At 35.3% G+C, this 17492-nt stretch overlaps 1 long non-coding RNA gene across 3 annotated transcripts in view; it reads left to right on the top strand.

The window, feature by feature from the left end:
- LOC106016305 (uncharacterized) overlaps positions 1 to 17492 on the top strand; it is a 210010-nt gene that overhangs the window by 135995 nt on the left and 56523 nt on the right. For all 3 annotated transcript variants that reach the window (XR_011809110.1, XR_011809111.1, XR_011809109.1), the window contains one exon: positions 15213 to 15287. This is a non-coding gene — a long non-coding RNA (uncharacterized lncRNA). The remainder of the gene's footprint in view (positions 1 to 15212; positions 15288 to 17492) is intronic.

Raw genomic sequence — 17492 nt, 5'->3', positions numbered from 1 at the left:
TCTTGTATATTCTGTTTTTATTCTATCATTTTCTCTCAGAAATCTGAATTTCTCTCACTCTCCTTGTGCTCACTTCTTCCTTTAATTTTGCTCTTTTGCTCTCCTCTATTACTGTAGAGATCTACTCTGTTCCTTGTTTCACACACGAAGAAGCAAAAACCAGCCTCTGAAAACAACAGGGCTTTCCTTTATGACAGTTAAATCTAGCTATACCCCCAGCACCCCACAGCTATCCCTTTTACAGTTAAGCTTGATCTGAATTCACACTTGCTCTGAAGCACCTTTCCTCAGATTTTATCCCTCCCCATCCAATGGTTTAATTTCTCAAGGTTAACTCTTGATAAGGTCTCCATTAACTTCCTAGCCAAATCTGGTACTTCCTGACCTGTCATTTATTTTCAGCGCAACTGACTGTTCTTTCCTTTTTTCAAACTTTTTTTTTTGTTTCTCCTGGTTCTGTTACACGTCCCAGCCAGCTTTTTGTGGTGCTCTTGTTGGTGCATCTGTTTTTCCTCTTAATTTCTTCACTTCTTTCCCTGTTAGGGTAGAGTTTCATTCACAAACACAAATTAAGGGAGCTCTGTTCCGCTCCTGTCCAAACTGTTAGTCTATCCCTGATACCTCCAGCTGGTGGTGTCTTATGCTTGAATTTGCTGTCTTTCAGGAAGGAATTGGACTTCCTTCATAGACCTTCTTTGTGTTATTAATTGTGTGGACATCAGCAACACTTCTGTGAATCTGACTTCCTTCTTGACTTAGACTTGTCTCAGAACCTTCAGATTTTCCAGACTGTTGCTAAGTTCTGCAAGCACTTTCCACATAATGTGCACAAAGTTGTATTGTGCTTACTCATTGACTAAGCTCCAGTCTGGGCTCTTATCATCTAACCACCTTGATTATTATTATTACGTTCACTTCCTGAATTTGACGATTTGCTTCACTGTGATCTCTCTAGGATGTTGCTTCAAAGAGCATTGATTGTTTTGATCATCTACTTTTTCTGTATATGTTGTCAATGATTATCTTCCTCCATCATTGATTAGCAATTTGTTTGATACACCTTTGGCATCCTTCAGGGACCATCCCCACTCTGTCTGTTGTACCTCATTGATTTCTGTCTTTTCCTTTCACCCATAAAAACACCTTCCATAACTCAATCTTATTGTTTTCAATAGTGAATATTTATGTTCTTTGTTTCAGAAAGATCTGTTTATGGATCTTTAAAACAACCCTGTTGTAGTCCTTCAAATCCTACTTTGTTTCTTATTTTTGTTGACAAATCAGGTTGTTATTCTTCTGTGAATGTAGGTGAGTTTTTTTTTTTTTTATTAATAATTTGTTTATAGCCCCCTGTGTGCTGTTTTCATTCGAACTGTAAGATTTTTCTTTGAGTATAGAAGATGGCTTTTTATACTAGAGTTCGTATAGTGCCTTGAAGTGTGAGGCCGTGGTCCATACTTGAGGTCTTCTGTTGCCAGGAGTTTCTTGGCATAGCAGTTGCAAGGACATCTTGTCAGTGTGTAAAACACCAAGGACACTGGGATAGCTGCAGAGCACACACCTTTTTTTTTTCTCATTTTGCAAAATTTGCCTTTCAACTTAGGAACTGTTCTCTGGCATTTGTAATGAAGACAATAACAGTTTTCCTTGGGTGGCTTATGATTGATGCTGTCCTGTGTTGACAAAAGTGTACTTCAAAACAGATTTTAGTCCTACCTGCGAAATTGTTATTAGCTGTTAGTATGCTTATGGCCTATGTCTTTCAGTTCTGATATATACGAGTTATTGTCTTCCTTTTTTAGGCAATAATGCAGTTTTTTGATGTGATTTTGGAGTGCTTCATACAACAGTTGTCACTAAAACTTGTACAACCCACTTTTAAGCTGAATAACATAGTTATTTACTGTTGTTTCCTCAAAACATCAGAATACATCACAATCATTAATTTACAGAGGCAATTCCTGTTGCTCATTTGTTAGTGTTATTAATACTTGGAATTGCTGCTTCACTTTAAACTATTATTAATTTTTTTTTTTATGCAATGCTAGTCTGCTGTACTATTTCAGATAAGAAAAGCCATTACAAAAAATACAGCAGCTTTTCTTACTAAAGCTGAATATTTTACCTTTCAGATTTCAACAAACATAATTTTTAGATGTCCTGTATTATTTTATTTTAACACCTGCACTCTTTACGTAACTGAATTGTAACAGAACATGAAAATGATTAAAAGATGTTCAAAAATACTTTATTATGTTATTTTTGTTTATACCTTTGTATGTACTCCCTCAACATTGCATTATTAACTGTATTTGTAAAATTAATGTTAAAAAAATTAATCTCTTCAGTGGAAGGGTCACTTACTGTCTCTATATAACACATACACTTGTGCAAAGAGATAAATTTTTTAATTTATTTAGTTTTGATACTTTTGAATCTATTTTGCAAACCTTATCACATCTATTCTCAGCCTAAGGTACTTCTGTTGATACAAGACCATAAGTACTTGTATCAATTTCGTTGTTTGAATATTTCAATGATGCCAGAAATCTGCTTTTGGATATCAAACCTGTTATGGTAGCTGAAAATAAGTTTACAGAGTAACCATGTTGTTCGCAGTGTGATTTTTTTTTTTTTTTTTGATTGGTATACAGCTGGAAACATATTTGGATAATGGAAGTTAATTTTTTGGGACCTAAAGGGCTAAGAACCATCAGAGAATGACCCATTGTATTAACCTCTAAATAGTTCTACTTTTTGTTTAACAGTGTCTTATCTAGCCAATACGTCAGTCTCCTAGCTCTGCTTTGGGAGAGAATGTTATTTATGGTCAGAGGGCATTCTCCAATCTTATTCAAACCTTAGCACCATCTGTGGAAGCTGTTGTTTTCTGGTAGGTGTACTCTCATATACCTGTCTGCTTGGGAAGGATTGATGATTCAGTCCTATTTCATATGTCATAGATCATCAACATCCACTAAATGCTGCCCGCAGAAGGAACGGGATTAAACTATTTGAATGTTGAATGTTCACAGTCGCTTGGTTCTCAAGGTCATTGTTGCATATGGTTGCCTTCAAATAATTCATAGTGGTTACTTGCTCATTTGCTGTATATGGATTTTTTTTTTTCCACCAAAGAAAGCTCTTTTGAGAGAACTTTTATCAGCAAAGTAGGAAATTATCTGGTGAATATTAATAAGCTTGTCTAGTGCCTGATACTTGAAAGTAAAGCTTAAGTGTTTGATCCTTAGCTGCACTGCAGTCAGCTTGAGCCACTCAAGCAGATATCATAAGTAAAACAGAGAGAAAGACGGAAAAACAAGAAAGGGGTTGTTGGCGATCATTACTTGAAACAAGTGGCTTTACAGGCTAGAAATGAAATGTTCAGTTCTCTGTTCCTGAATAACTGAAGATCCAATCTGCTTCTTTCTTAGAGCACAACATATCTGCTATAAATTAAGATGCAGCCTAGATGCCAGGGCACTGAATTCTGACTTTTCACTCCACATAGCTAAAGCAGCTGAGGAGTTATCCTGGCAGGAGGGAGAGGCCTCCATTTCCATGATTATGAAGATCATGTCTTCCTGACCACATGGAGGGAAAAAAAAAAAAAAAAAAGGCAGCTTTTTTCTGCTTATGAATAGAATCAAAATCAGAGGGGATTTGCAGCAGCTCTTTATCATGTGCGCAACTGGGGAGCATGGCTCCCATTCCCACAATGCCTACTCAGGGCACTGCAGTCAGTCCTCAGCATGGTGCAGGGATGGGTGAGTTTCACCTTGAAAGCTTTAAGCTTGGCGTCTGACATCTATGATTACATTTGCAATTCAAGTTAGTCTATTTTCTGCTTTTTAGGTTTTATTCAACTGAATTTAGTGCTTGTGAAAGATGTTGGATTGTTATTTCTGGTGACTGATATATTTCATTTATCCATGTAACAGATACAGCTTAAGTAGTGGCAATGTAGTCCTAGCCCTGTCCAACACTACCACACTACCCTTTCCCAAGTTACTGATGCCAAGGAAATAAGTCTTAGGAGCGATAGCAATGTTTGGTTTTCATATAGCTATGGCAGTACTAATGAGTAGCTTTGTGTGGATGAACTTAGGGAAAATCTGGACCTATCCACATTGTGCAGTACTAGGGAATAAATGATGGTGAGCGTCACCTGGTAGAATCAGTAATGATTTCAAATGTTCTATATTAAAACTGTGGTAATCCAAATAGGTGGGGTACGTACATATGTATCTAAACTTTACTTTGTGAATGGAAGTAGTGTATCTCATGGTATTGGAAAACAAAACAAAAAAACAAACAACAAAACATCAATGGAGTTTCACAAGCACATACGCTTAGCATATAATGCAGTGCTATTCTGTTCTGTCACCAAATATCTGGAAGAAATTAATAAATTTGTCTTAATAAAAACAGTGTAATAGTAAATCAATCAGAATAATTTAAAGATCGTGATTTTTACTATGGTAAATTTTAGTTCGTATATAGGGTAACAAAAAGTATGTTTGTAATATGGGGATAACAGAATATGGTAAAACAGCCTGAGAAAGGAGTATTACACACAGGACTGAGGTACAGGGAAGCTTAGTGTTGTGATACCTCAGTTAAGCATCTACAAACTTGAAACTGGAATTTGTGATTACTACTAGAACTTGGATTAAAACAGGGACAGACACCGAGTGCAATGTGCAACTGTTGTTCAATAAGTCTCTGAAGACCCCAGTTTGAAGTAAAAAGTGCAGTGTACATTTCAAGTCATTCCATCTGCTTGAGATTTAGATTAATTGCTCAGTGGTATCGAGAGTATTCTTTCTTTTTCAGGTTTCTAGGATGGAGTATAATATAAAGGTAGATTCATTGGGCTAGAGAGAAAGTGAACATAGGCATGCACCTCTAAATTAGGAAATGCAGCTGAAAGCTGAGTCTTGGATATCTCTTCCTAATTCAAGAAATTATAAGCAAGCAACCGTATAAACTTGGAGTAGGAATAAAGAAAGAATTCTTTAGTTTGTTCTGTGCTCCTGAGGAAATAAAAGCATCAGGTAGTAAATGGAACGTTTCCTGAAAGTAAGGTATGTAAGATGAAGTATTCCTTCATCTCCCTGTGTACGAATTGAAATAGCTACACTACTCTGAGTAGCTGTGTAGGTGCATTTGAATTGTTTCTTTCAAGAGAGGGGATTGAGTATAAGTGTTTTAAGATTTTGGTGGGTTAACTGATCTGTTAAAGACACTGGGGGGGGGAGGGTACCATATCCTCCAGACGTATTTTTAAGGACTCAGAATACTGCTGCAATTTTAGCTATAATTGTTCAAAGTGCACAAAGGACTTTTGTTTTTGGACCTTGCTGAGAGATAACCATGAAGCAGTTGTCTAGATCCTTGGCTATGTCAAGACCCCAGACACTTCTAGTCTTCTCAAGCAGAATTTTGGTAATCCTAAGGAACCTGATTTTTGAAGCTGGTAGGCCTATGAAGTTTAGAACTGTATAGGTTAATGAAGCTGAATGGATATCATGATTTTAAATGTGAGCCATCTGCAAATCTCACTTTCAGACTTAATGTATGGATTTAGACTTGAAACTGCCTGTCTTAGTCAAATAAATCTTAGCTTCACTAAAACCTGGAAGCTAAAAGTGTGAAATATAATATAAGGTAGGAATAGAAAATCTGAGTTACTTCTGTATTTGATGTTATGGAGGCTGGTGCTAGACTACTGCTTTCAGATTCTCTTTTCAGCCCAGAATTGTAAGACTTGTGGAAAAGTTGAGAAAGATTTCAGAATAAAAAGGTACAAGAGTGAATCTGGAAAGAGATAGGATAATGTAGTAAGAAAACTTAGAAGTGAAGTTACTGACATTAAGGTATAGAGATGGTCTGAGTACTGCTTACAAGTATGTTTATGGGTATGATATGTCCAGCAGCAAGAAATTCTCCAGGGCACAGGAAAAATAACAGAAGATTCATATGTTTGAAGCGAGGTAAATTCAAATTAGAGTAAGAGACGTGTTTTCAATGTAAAGTACTTAACTGTTAGAAGTCTTTTTAGGATGTGGTGAGTTCTGTAAATTTAGTTTATTATTTGAAGTCTGTGAATTTGAGGCTGCATGTCTTTCCAGTTGTAAGTTGTAAATCAAACAGAAGTTTATGGACTGACTATAATGGTTACCACAGGTTCTTTGGCTTGTGTTGTGCAGGGAATAATTCTAAATTTAGCTAACTGCAAACTATTGCAGACAAAACTATTGGTAAACTACTACTTGACACTTTACACTCACTGAGGTATAAAAGGTTACCTCACTGAGGTAAAAGTGGAAGATGCTAATTCCCTTTGATCCAACATCAGCATTCTAGGACTGTGTGTAAACAGCTCTCCTGTGGTGCATGTGAAACCCTCACGGGAACCCAGTTCTCCCTTATTTTTAATTCCCCCATGTGGCATTTTACTCATGGTAGAGTAAGTCCTCAAAATCTGGTAAAATGAGTAGGGAGCTATTAGTGATTACACCCAGCAGGACAAAAATGTAATTTAATGTGGTCCCTGGCTTTTGCATTATGTGCAGTACTAAGTCAGAGTGGGAAAAACAAAACAAAACAAACAACAAAAAACACTTTTTTTCTTGCTATCTCTGAACACTGAAGTTATTTCAGCTAAACTATCCAAGTGGCTGTGTGAGCTTGGGCAGTTTTTTTTCAGGTTCAAACAATCCATGCTTACGTAGCACAGATGTGGCAGGTAGATTTGCACTTAAAAGCTGTTTGTTGGTATTGTTTGGGAGAACTGTAATTTATCAAATATTATGATTCCTATCAGCATTACTATATGAATATATACATATGGAAGAAAGAACACTATATTACATGATCTCTAATCACTCCTCCATTGCTTTTTCTTAGTGAGTGCAAAATGTTGTTAATCATTTTAAAATCATCCAGATTTTATGGTTTCTTATGGATGATACGCAGCACTGGTGAAGACTGTACATTGAATATTGTGTTCAGTTTTGGGCACCTCACTGCAAGAAGGATATTGAGTTGCTCAAGCTGAGGAAGAGCAATGAAGCTGGTGAAGGGACTAGGAAACAAGACTTACCAGGAGTGCAGAAGAGGAACTGGGGTTGGCTAGTTTGGAGAAAAGGAGGCTTGGGGGAGATCTCATCGCTCTCTCAAACTACCTGCAAGGAGGTTGCAGTGTAGGGGCTGCTGGTCTCTTTTCTCAGGTGATAAGTAATAGGACATGAGGAAACAGTCTTAAGTCATACTGGGGAGGTTTAGATTGGACATAGGAAGAATTTCTTCACAGACACAGATTAAACATGGGAACTGGCTGCCCAGGGAAGTGGTGGAGTGTCCGTTCCTGGAGGTATTTAAGAGATATGTAGACTGGGCACTAAAGGACATGGTTTGGTGATGGGATTTGGCAGATCAAGTTGATAGTAGGACTTGATGATCTTTTGAAGGTCTTTTCCAACCTAGATGATTCTGTGATCTAGTCTCCTAAATTTGGGCTCATATTATGGAATTTTGATGTAAGTTTATAAAACATTAAACCCAAGTAGGAATGAATAGTCCATTCAGAGCATAGTTGGAAACATCCCGTTTCATTTTTCCATGGAAGTAGTGCTTAGTTCATCTTACCTATATAGCTATGCTTGGTAGTTGTCAACAGTAAAAAATCTTGTATTTCATTTTATGTAAATCATTTCTCTTGTGTGACTGACCAGATTCTTCTTTTATAACAGGATTTTGTTTTTAACTGCAAAAAAAAGAAATTCCATAAGATTGAAGCAATCCAGAAGTACCCATGAACAGTAAACTGCTAATTTCAACCCTCAGACAGAAAATTGCTGAGTTGTGAGACTAATAAATACATTCAACTGAAATCAGGATTGCTTCGTGAACAAATACCAGTAAGAATAAATTTGCATTGATTACAATTAGTGTCAAACTGATTTCCTAGGAACTGTAATCTTAATTATGATGCCAGTTCAGGAAATACTTAAGCACATGCTTATAATTAAGCACATGCTCAGTCCTTCATTGATTTAGGGCCTCTTCACTGAAGTATACGTACGGGGCTGGCAGACACACTGGTAAGTTCTGCAGAAGTGCTTAACTGCTGGGCTCAAATTCTGATTTGTTTTGGTATTAGAAGTGAAACTGCAATTCATTGTCGAGTTATTTAGTCAAGGGCTGCAATTCCTGCTGGCTGCAACTGTATGCCTAAAACATGAATGCAAGCACACTAGGAATTGCATTCAATAAATAAATAAATAAATGTATTTGTTTGGAGATTTAAACAGGTGGACACTAGTTTTCTTTAGTAGAGGGCAAGGTCTTAATTCAAGTCAGGGAATCTAAGAGGCTTTCCCTTTGCAATCTTCATGATTTATGTAGTACCACGTTCATGATTAAGATTTCTGTGTGAATAATAATAGGCAGATGTAGTGTTCCAAAACCAAAATCTTGATTTGATGTGCAGTGATTTATTTTTTTTTAGCTTTAAGTCTAGATATAATTCTTAGTGTTTTATTAATCTTGCCTATTTCTCTCTTCTATATTCTTACCTAGTGTGTGAGTGATAAGAATCCTTTTTTTTATTATTTGTGCATATTTATATTGAAGGAATTCTTCATAAAATCTGGGATTGTATAGATGTAGGTTACATAGAAGCAAATGGCCATCATCTAGTCCCTCTCCCCCCCCCAAAAAAAAAAAAAAAAGAAAAACAGCACACAACCCACTGGGATTATATTCTTAATGATCACTTTATGTTACAACTTTGCTGAATTTCTTCACTTGACATTTTAAAGCAAAATGCCAGTTTAAATGTATGCATTTCATTTATTTACATATCTGAGATTGGATTTTCAAGGCATTTTCTTGTTATTTTACCCTGTAACTGAAAAGTCTCCAAATGAATTTAAGATTAGAGTCCATCTCAATGTTTTTAGTTTTCTATTGATGCCCTGTAGTTTTTGTTATTTTATGTCTTGGGATTTCTTTAACATTCTCTGCCATGATACCTTTCCTGACAACAATTTTTCATCCTCAGCAATCGACTTCTGTTGATGACCCTGGCCCCTTGTGAATATGGAATTAATGAGCGCATTTACTTTCATTCATACCTCTGCTGTCAGCACATTTTTTGCCATCTCTCTGAAGCTGATCTGTCTTCTTCACATTTTTTTAATGTACTTGGGGAAAAATCTTATCTCAGCTTCTTGCAGAGTTTATGTCCATTTTCCATATTTGACTTATCTTTCCTTTCCTCATTTCAAGTTCTACCTTTATTTCTACCTGTATCATATTATATCTGATGTATACTGTCTTCTTATTCTTGATTGCATTATGCAGGTCTGATTTCATCCAGACTGGGATCCTGTTTCCTCTCCCACAAATTCAGTCAAATGAGATGCAGAAAGACTGAACATTTTATACAGAAATATATATGCACAAACACTTGTTGTGAAAGCACAAAAACTGCTCACCTTCTTCAAACTTATTTCAAACTTTTCCTTTTTTTATTTTATTTTTTTTTTCAAGTTCAAATGTTAACATAACAGCCACTTTTGCTATTTAGTCTCTTTTGTATGGATATTATTATTTCTGAAGTTACTCCAGACTAAGTCAGTAATTTGATTCTTACCACCCTTTCTTCATTAGGAAATCACTTTCTGTTTTCTCAAGTCTAAGATCCGTGTGTTTTGTAGTATAGCTTTATTGTGCATTGATTTATATTACAGTAACTAAAAATCAATTAATGATATAAAGGAAAATTTTATAATCATGTCTCAGTGACTGAGCTGTCAGTATGTGGCATGCAAGTGATCATCTTATTTTATTATTTAATGTACAAAAAACAGTAATTAATGTTTGGGGAAAATTGCTTCAGTTGATATGATCAATGAGGTGACTTTTTATTTTTATTTTTGACTTCCTGATTTTTGTACCAGTGTATCACCACTGATTTCTGAAGTATAGTTATATGCATATTTTGGTCCAAGCATTATCAAAATGTCCATACAGGACACTGAAGTTCACAGTGAAAAATACCTGTTGGGGTAATATGACATTGAGAAGTAGTTTTTTGGCTGTATGAAGGAAGTGAAAGAATCTCACTATTAAGAGCAGAGCTTTACTTAGCTTGTCTATGAATATCCCATTGTATCTTGTGATTTGATTACGCTTCAGATGAGCAACGTGGCATTCTATTGCTGATCAGAACCAAAGTGGCGTTTGTTCAGTGTAGCTATACATATAATCAGTAACATTTTGTCTGCAAGTGGATCTTTGACTCCAAAAATAGCAATATATGGCACTTAGTGGAATACATGCAGATTTTGCTTCTCTTGCGTGGTATCTACATTTCAGCTTTATGTTTGATGCCTAGATTTCTCTGGGAATCTGAAAGGAGGTGCTCTTGTCTGTGGAGCAAACTGATTCTGCTTTATACAATAGTAACATGTTCAGGCTGCACAGGAGAAAAAAATTAAAAAACAAAACCCCACAACATATCCCCTCCCAACCCAGTACTCTTGCTGATCATATTAACAGGTCTTAACACTATGATCTAATCAAGAAGGTTCAACTTTTAAAATCTCATCAGCATTAGCTGAGTCAGCATCATTAAAGATCAACCTAATGAGTAAACCATACTTGATTGTAATGGCTGATATTTATATTTATATGCTCAGAATGGGGAAAAAAATAGGAGAGTGGAATTTGTTGATACGCTAGTTCTGAACCATAAATCATTCATTTTTCCTCTTGAGTACACTGCATTTTATCACTTAGAAATTAGCATCTTTCTAGTTCTTTTTCCAAACCTCAATGCAGACAAATTAGGTTGCCAATATAACTGTACAGAATTGTTTAACCGAGGAAAGTGTGTATTGGTATAAGTGGGTAGAAAAATTTTCAAACATTTTGGGGTTGGGGGCTGACAGAATATTTTGGCTTCCTGCAAGCCTATAGTATTTTATCATTTAACTTAAAGTTGTGCACATTTTTTCAGGTGCACTGTGGCATGGGGCAAATCACAAAACTACATTTGGCTAATACCTGAAAGCACTTGAAAAGATTAAAAATTGCCTTTGAGGTATAGTTATCAGTTCTGTGATTTTGGGGGGAAGAATATTCATTTGATAAATTTCAATTGCAATATTAGCCAATAAATAGTATCCTATTTGCCACTCGTTGTAATGCATTTGCAAATGACTTTTTCTAGATAGAACGATGGGAGACAACTTTGTGTGTTTGTAGGTCTGTCTAGTTAAACAGCGAGATTTTACTTTCCAGAAGACTATTAAATCTGTCCATTTTGCTATCCTTCAGCTCTTCTTTAAACCAGAATTTAAGATTTTCATTCATACTTCTGAAGAATATTCTTTCTCCTGTTGTCATGACTGTGTGTGGCAGCATTCAGAGACTACTGTGTGTAATGGTGGAACAAGTATTTTATTTCAGTTTAAACAAAGGTAGTCAAACATTAAGGAAAAATGATCACAAATATTAATGTAATTTATATTTGGTTTGTATGGTATTTGTATGGTATGTCTGGTATTTGGTTTGCCAGGACTAAGAGACCAAGTGTATGCTACGCTTACTGATTTTCATATGTAATGTGTATGTGTTCGTATATCAGTGCTTGTTAAGTATTTTTTATTTTTTTAAATGATTTTTCATACATTTGAAAAGGAGTGCATGCTTTATGGTAAGTCTTCACTTCTTCAAGTAATAGAGCTATCAATAATCAGAGAAGTATAGAAATAAATACTGCCTTATTTTATATATATATATATATTATTTATATATATACACATATATATATATAAATTAGTGAAAACAAATTGCTCATGAATTCTGAGGGAAGGAAAGTCATCATTGAATCTATCTGGCAAAGCATTGAATCCATAAAAAAAAAATCAAAGTTAATTTGGAGTGGTCTTTGAATTATGTGCTAATCAAAGAGGGAAGCACAGGGTGGATAGAAATGACCAATGATCCATCTGTAAGCCTACAGCAAGTCTCTGGCAAGTCCCAGCAGTCTTTTTCCCTTTAGAGGTCAAGATGCACGTTTTTAATGAATGGTCTTTCATGATGGTCCAGACATTTTTCTCTGTGTGAAGGGAGAGAGATTTTATGTTTGCAGATATTTAGAGGATTTAGTAATCTATACCTACTCAATGACCTTTTAAATAGGGAAACTGTGACCCTATTGAGATGTTTCTGAGTTTTCAGATCAGCTTTGCAGGTGCCAATATGTTTGTCTTATGGATTTGATAAACTCATTGAGTAGAACGAAAGAGCTGGCACCAAAGATTGCTTTTTCCATCCTTTACTTTTTAGCATCTCCATTTTAAAACAAACAATAAGGGATAAGTATCTAGTTACATAATTTCTTTATAATTTCAAATACATTAGGAATTAAAAGATCTCTGTGACCTTTATTGTATGATATTTACTGAAACTAAATAACAGAATAAAGTAGTACATGACTAATGAAATATAGCACCATTTTTTCATAAAAAGTAAGGTGGTTGAAGGAAGATTAACAAGAAAGTCTGATGGAAAGAATGATATAACAGATTGTTATTTTGCTTTCTGAATTTCATGTAAATGAGTCTCTTCTGGTTAGTCCTTATTTTTGTGATTAAAATCACGGCTGTTTTGTCTTGAGATGGCAAATTCCAATAATATATCATTTTGTACATTTAAATTTCAGACCCAAGTAGAGGAAAATCATTTCATAGTTATTAGCTATTGTAGTAGAGTGTGTTTTTTATTTTTTATTTTTAAAAATTCATTCTCAAATGATGACCAGTGAAAAGATCTAAATGACAGAAACATGATTGGTAATAAAGCTATAGTTTGGGGAATAAAATAACATTTTAATATTCTGATTATAAAATTTTGATTTGTAAAAAAATAGCACCTTTTACCATGGACAGCATCTTATTTTCACTGTTACTGCAGGCTAATATGTCTGTATGTAGTCACGCTTATAGCACAATCTTTGGTGATCTTTATGGCCTAAAGAGCATTGAAATCCCTAAATTTCCACTTTCTTATATATTTCTTCATCTAATTCTTCATTCCTGGTTTTGATTCTACCATTAATTTCCACGAGTTTCCTTTGCATTTTACAATAAGATTTGAACTCTTCCTGATCTGCTTATAAATGTCAAAGGTAGTCATTGTATCTAGCTTCTTAAAAGAACAATGTAACAATTGTGACATCTTCACAATTAGAAAAATTATTTGGAAACAATTTAACAAAGATGTATGAAAATTTAAGATGTGGCATTTAGTCCTTTTGCTGATAAAGGCTAGGCAAAAATGGCATTGGATGAAGTGTTAGTTTGCTCTCACCAATTACTTGAAATATTGTACTCCTATTCATATTTAATAGTAACATTTTGATCTGTCTGTGGTCTTATTTTAAGCATTTGATAATCTGTAACAGTTTACCTGCCTTAACCTACCTCTGTTCCCTATACCTGGTACAGGAAAACAGTGTTTCCCACTCTAGTAGATATATTTGCTGATGCATCATAATTATCACTGCATGTTACAAATATAAAATACCATCCTTCAAAATATATATAAAGAGACTTCTTGAAAGGGGGCGTTATTTTATTTATTTTTTTAATTCTGAACATAAACAATCAGCTGTAAGATTTCATTCCAAGGGCATTTTTGAGGAAGGATCTTCACCTATAGATGATGATGTTTAGGAATAGTCTTACTTCTGAAACCTTAGACTTGAGCACAGACAATAACAAACCAATTGTGTTACATCCTGCTGAAGGGTGTGTGGTTAGGGATCACTGCAAGCACAAAATTGTCAAGGCAGACATAGAAAATACAACAAACTGGAATTTGTATTGCGAATTTCTGGCTGAAAACTTCAAAGTAACCATGAAGAACACAAATATTTGTAAGGCTGAAATTGGTGAGTGTATGCCTTTATAAATTAGTATTTGATATAAGTGGATTTTTGCTCTTTTCAAAGCGACTATGGTAGGGTTGTCTGCCATGATCAAGACATCTCTAAGATTAAATGCTAAAAACTGAAATGGAATAGCAAGTGAAGGAAAAATATGCTTTGACACACGTAACTAAAATCTAAGTTATTATACTTTTGATGAAAAAGCCTACAATGTAAAATGTGTGTTTGCTTCAGTTTCATTTCACATAAGTTAAATAAAGCTGCAAGGTTCACACTTTCTTTAGATCATTTTATGCTGATGTATCAGTTTTGTAAGGAGTTGTATTCCAGTGGGTACAGGAAATGTTTTACTCAGTCAAAGCTAATAATTGTTCATTCTGACATGGCACTAATGAAAAAGATTCTATTCCAATTACAAATCTATTTCAAAAATAGTATGGCACTAAAGCTCCCCAAACAAAAAAGGTGGAGTGAATTTTGCATAGCAGTTGAAATGTTACATTACAGGTTTACTATGCTCATTTTGTTGACAAATTCAATTTAGTTTGGTGCCAATTAAGTATACCTCAATTAATGCAAAAATAGCTGCAAAATATGTTCTTTGGGTACCCCCTTTAAGTGACAGAAGTAAGTGCTAGCTTTGATCAAATTTTATTCCAACCAGTTATTGAGGAAAACAGAAAAAGATCAAATCTTAAAGGCAATTGGATTGAAAAGTTAGTTGTCCTGTCATTCGTTCTCTTTCTTAATAACTTCCCCTGAGTTTTGCTGCACATGAAGTTTGTTCTTAGGAACAGAAGATAAGTTGATATAAAGACTGGGGAAGTAAGGCCAGTCCTTTTCTGTCACGAGATCTACATAACATATTTAGTTCCACAAGGGTCTACTATATGGATAGCATTCCTTCAAGCCACTGTGCACAGTTTGCCTCCTTTCTTTTGACCTTTCTGCTGAGCTCATGTGCAGTCTATAATTAATCTAGGCCTTAAGAACAATAGCTGACTTTATAGCAAAAACTGTCAAAGGTAGAGTGCTTGATCCATGAATATTTACATTCATATAAGCTTAAGAAATTTGTTAGGTAACACCATCCAGGTGGTGTGAACTACGTCTCATAAGGCCAAGTGCATTAAGGAGAAGCATATGGAGATTTATATATGAATGAGTTGTGCTGCAAACCTGGTGGTGGGGGAGAAAAGTCTAAGATCTTAAAAAGTTTAACAGATGTATTCTAATCCTTCAGGTCTGATCAGATTTCCCCTTTAACGCGGGCACAGGCAGGCACCAATCGCAGAGCTGGCATCTTTGCAAAGGAAAGGTAGGTGTCTTCCTGCTGCAGCTTGTCTATAGTATATATTCAATTTTACAAGTTGTTTGTTTCACCTCTTTTTTTTTGGTGCTGATATGCATGATTTGGTCAGATCACTATGGCAGGCAGAAGATTCCAGACTGAAAGAGTGGACCTTGGACAAATAGGGATGACATGATCCTTTTGAAACAGCTATGATTTATTGGGCTAATTTACCCCCATTGCATCCACATTCTTCCAGTTTCTCCACTTCCTTGCTTCCTGTGTCTGTTCCTGTTGAAACTTTGTAGAACTCCAGAAGTAGCAGCCCAGGGCACATCTTCTTTGAAGCTACTTGCCACCTTAGCATTTCCCTGAAGGAAGAAAAGAAAATTCTTCTGCATCTCTGCAGCAAGTCAGTCATTCAGCTTCTTTGCATTTCCTCATATTTTTGACAGTATGCAGGGTATTACTTAGTATTAATGTCATTGGCAGAGCAATATAAAAACATAGGTGCATTCAGATAGTGAAACAAAAGAAAATAAGCAGGCAAGATTGCTCTTTAATTTAATCTCCCTTGTAAAATATGGGAGAAAAATGATTTATTAGCCACTTTTTAAAATAAAAATCAGCTTAGCAATATATAGGATAAAGTCTTGTTACTGGGTCTTAAATGTATACAGATTTGGATATTCCAAACTGAATCTTCAGTTTGCCTTTGAGAGTTTTTTTTTTTGTTTGTTTGTTTTGAGAGCAAAATTACTTGAAGACAGTAAAAGATCACTAAAATGAACAGGAATCTTTCTAATCAAGGTCAGAGAGCAGGAAGTCTGGTGGAGCCTCATTTGCAGGTTTGACAGCTGTAGTATAACAAACAGATTGTCAAGGCATATACAAGCTACTACAGTAGAGGAGAACAGAGGATGTATCTAGTACTGATTACAGAATGGCAAGATGCCTGATAGAAAGAAAAACAAACTAGTCTGCTCAACGGGTATGGAAAAAACAACCAGTGTAGACCACAGGGCAAAAATCAAAGCAGTCACGCAGAGGCACAACTGCTGTATACATTAAAAGAAAAGAAAGTAGAACAAACAGAACAACCTATTCTACAGGAGAATCAGGTTGAGTTGTTGGATAAAGTAAAGATACTTGACCTTATGGAATCACAAAGGGATATTTTTAATGATGGTTTATAGCTCTTAGTGATTAGTTTCTCACCATGAGAAATACATTTCTCAACTAAAGACATCAATTTTATGATGAGTTTAGTTTCAAAAATTTTCAGGGTTCTGATCTCACAATAATAACTTATGTGCTTAAAGGAACACAATTTCCATTAAAAATGTGCAGGTGGCAAGAAACCTGCAAATTAAAATAACATCTTTTTAAAAATATATATATATTGAACTTTTTTAAGGCAGTATTTTCTTTTTTTCTGATGTTGGGTTTGTCCTTTATCCTTTTCTCTCATGTCTTGCTGTATCTTCATATAGAAAATGTTTGATTGCACATTATGTTGTATAAGGGAAATTGATGGCGAAGAAACTGTTCCTAAACAGGTGAACAAAATATGTAGGAAGCCTTATTTATGGTGAATAAGCTTACTTGGGTTAATTTCATCTGGCTTGTTTCTAGCCTAACTATTAACATTCTACTTGCTAATAGTTTCTGTAGTAGTGCAACATTGAAACTGCATACAAGCTTTGTTTTGAAGGAATACAGTAGCTGGCAAGGCAATTATATGCTAAAAATAATGGAAAGATTTCTGGTGTTGAAAAATTCTCAAAATTCTTTTAAATGTCTGTCTGTCCTTCCTCAGGATGGAATGGTATTATCAAAGTTTGTCACAGCTGGAGGATATCTGCTCCCTAAAAACATGGCAGGATGGGCTCACTAACATATTTGCATTTGTAGAGCCATAAGGTTCATTTTCCACAAACACAGAAGGAGGTTGCATGATGTTTCAATTGGATTTTTCCAGAAAGAGAAAACACAGAATTTGTCCAGTCACTAGAAGAACAGGCTACGTTTTCTTCTCACAATGAAGGAGCCACTAGGGTAGCGTAATTAAATATTAAGGTCCCAGCTGTGAAGTCTTTATCAAAAAATTACATGTAGATAGAGGCTTTTTTACTCCCCTCTATGTGACTAAAACCTAAGTGGGATTCAGACAAATGCCTGCAATGAGGCTGGCTACAGTCTGTTCCAAACATGTGCATTGGGACCGGTGCC

This window comes from Anas platyrhynchos, chromosome 4, assembly GCF_047663525.1.
Source record: "Anas platyrhynchos isolate ZD024472 breed Pekin duck chromosome 4, IASCAAS_PekinDuck_T2T, whole genome shotgun sequence".
Taxonomy (NCBI): Eukaryota; Metazoa; Chordata; class Aves; order Anseriformes; family Anatidae; genus Anas; species Anas platyrhynchos.
The sequence above is the reverse complement of the archived record's forward strand: the minus strand, read 5'-3'. Positions and strand labels throughout refer to the sequence as shown.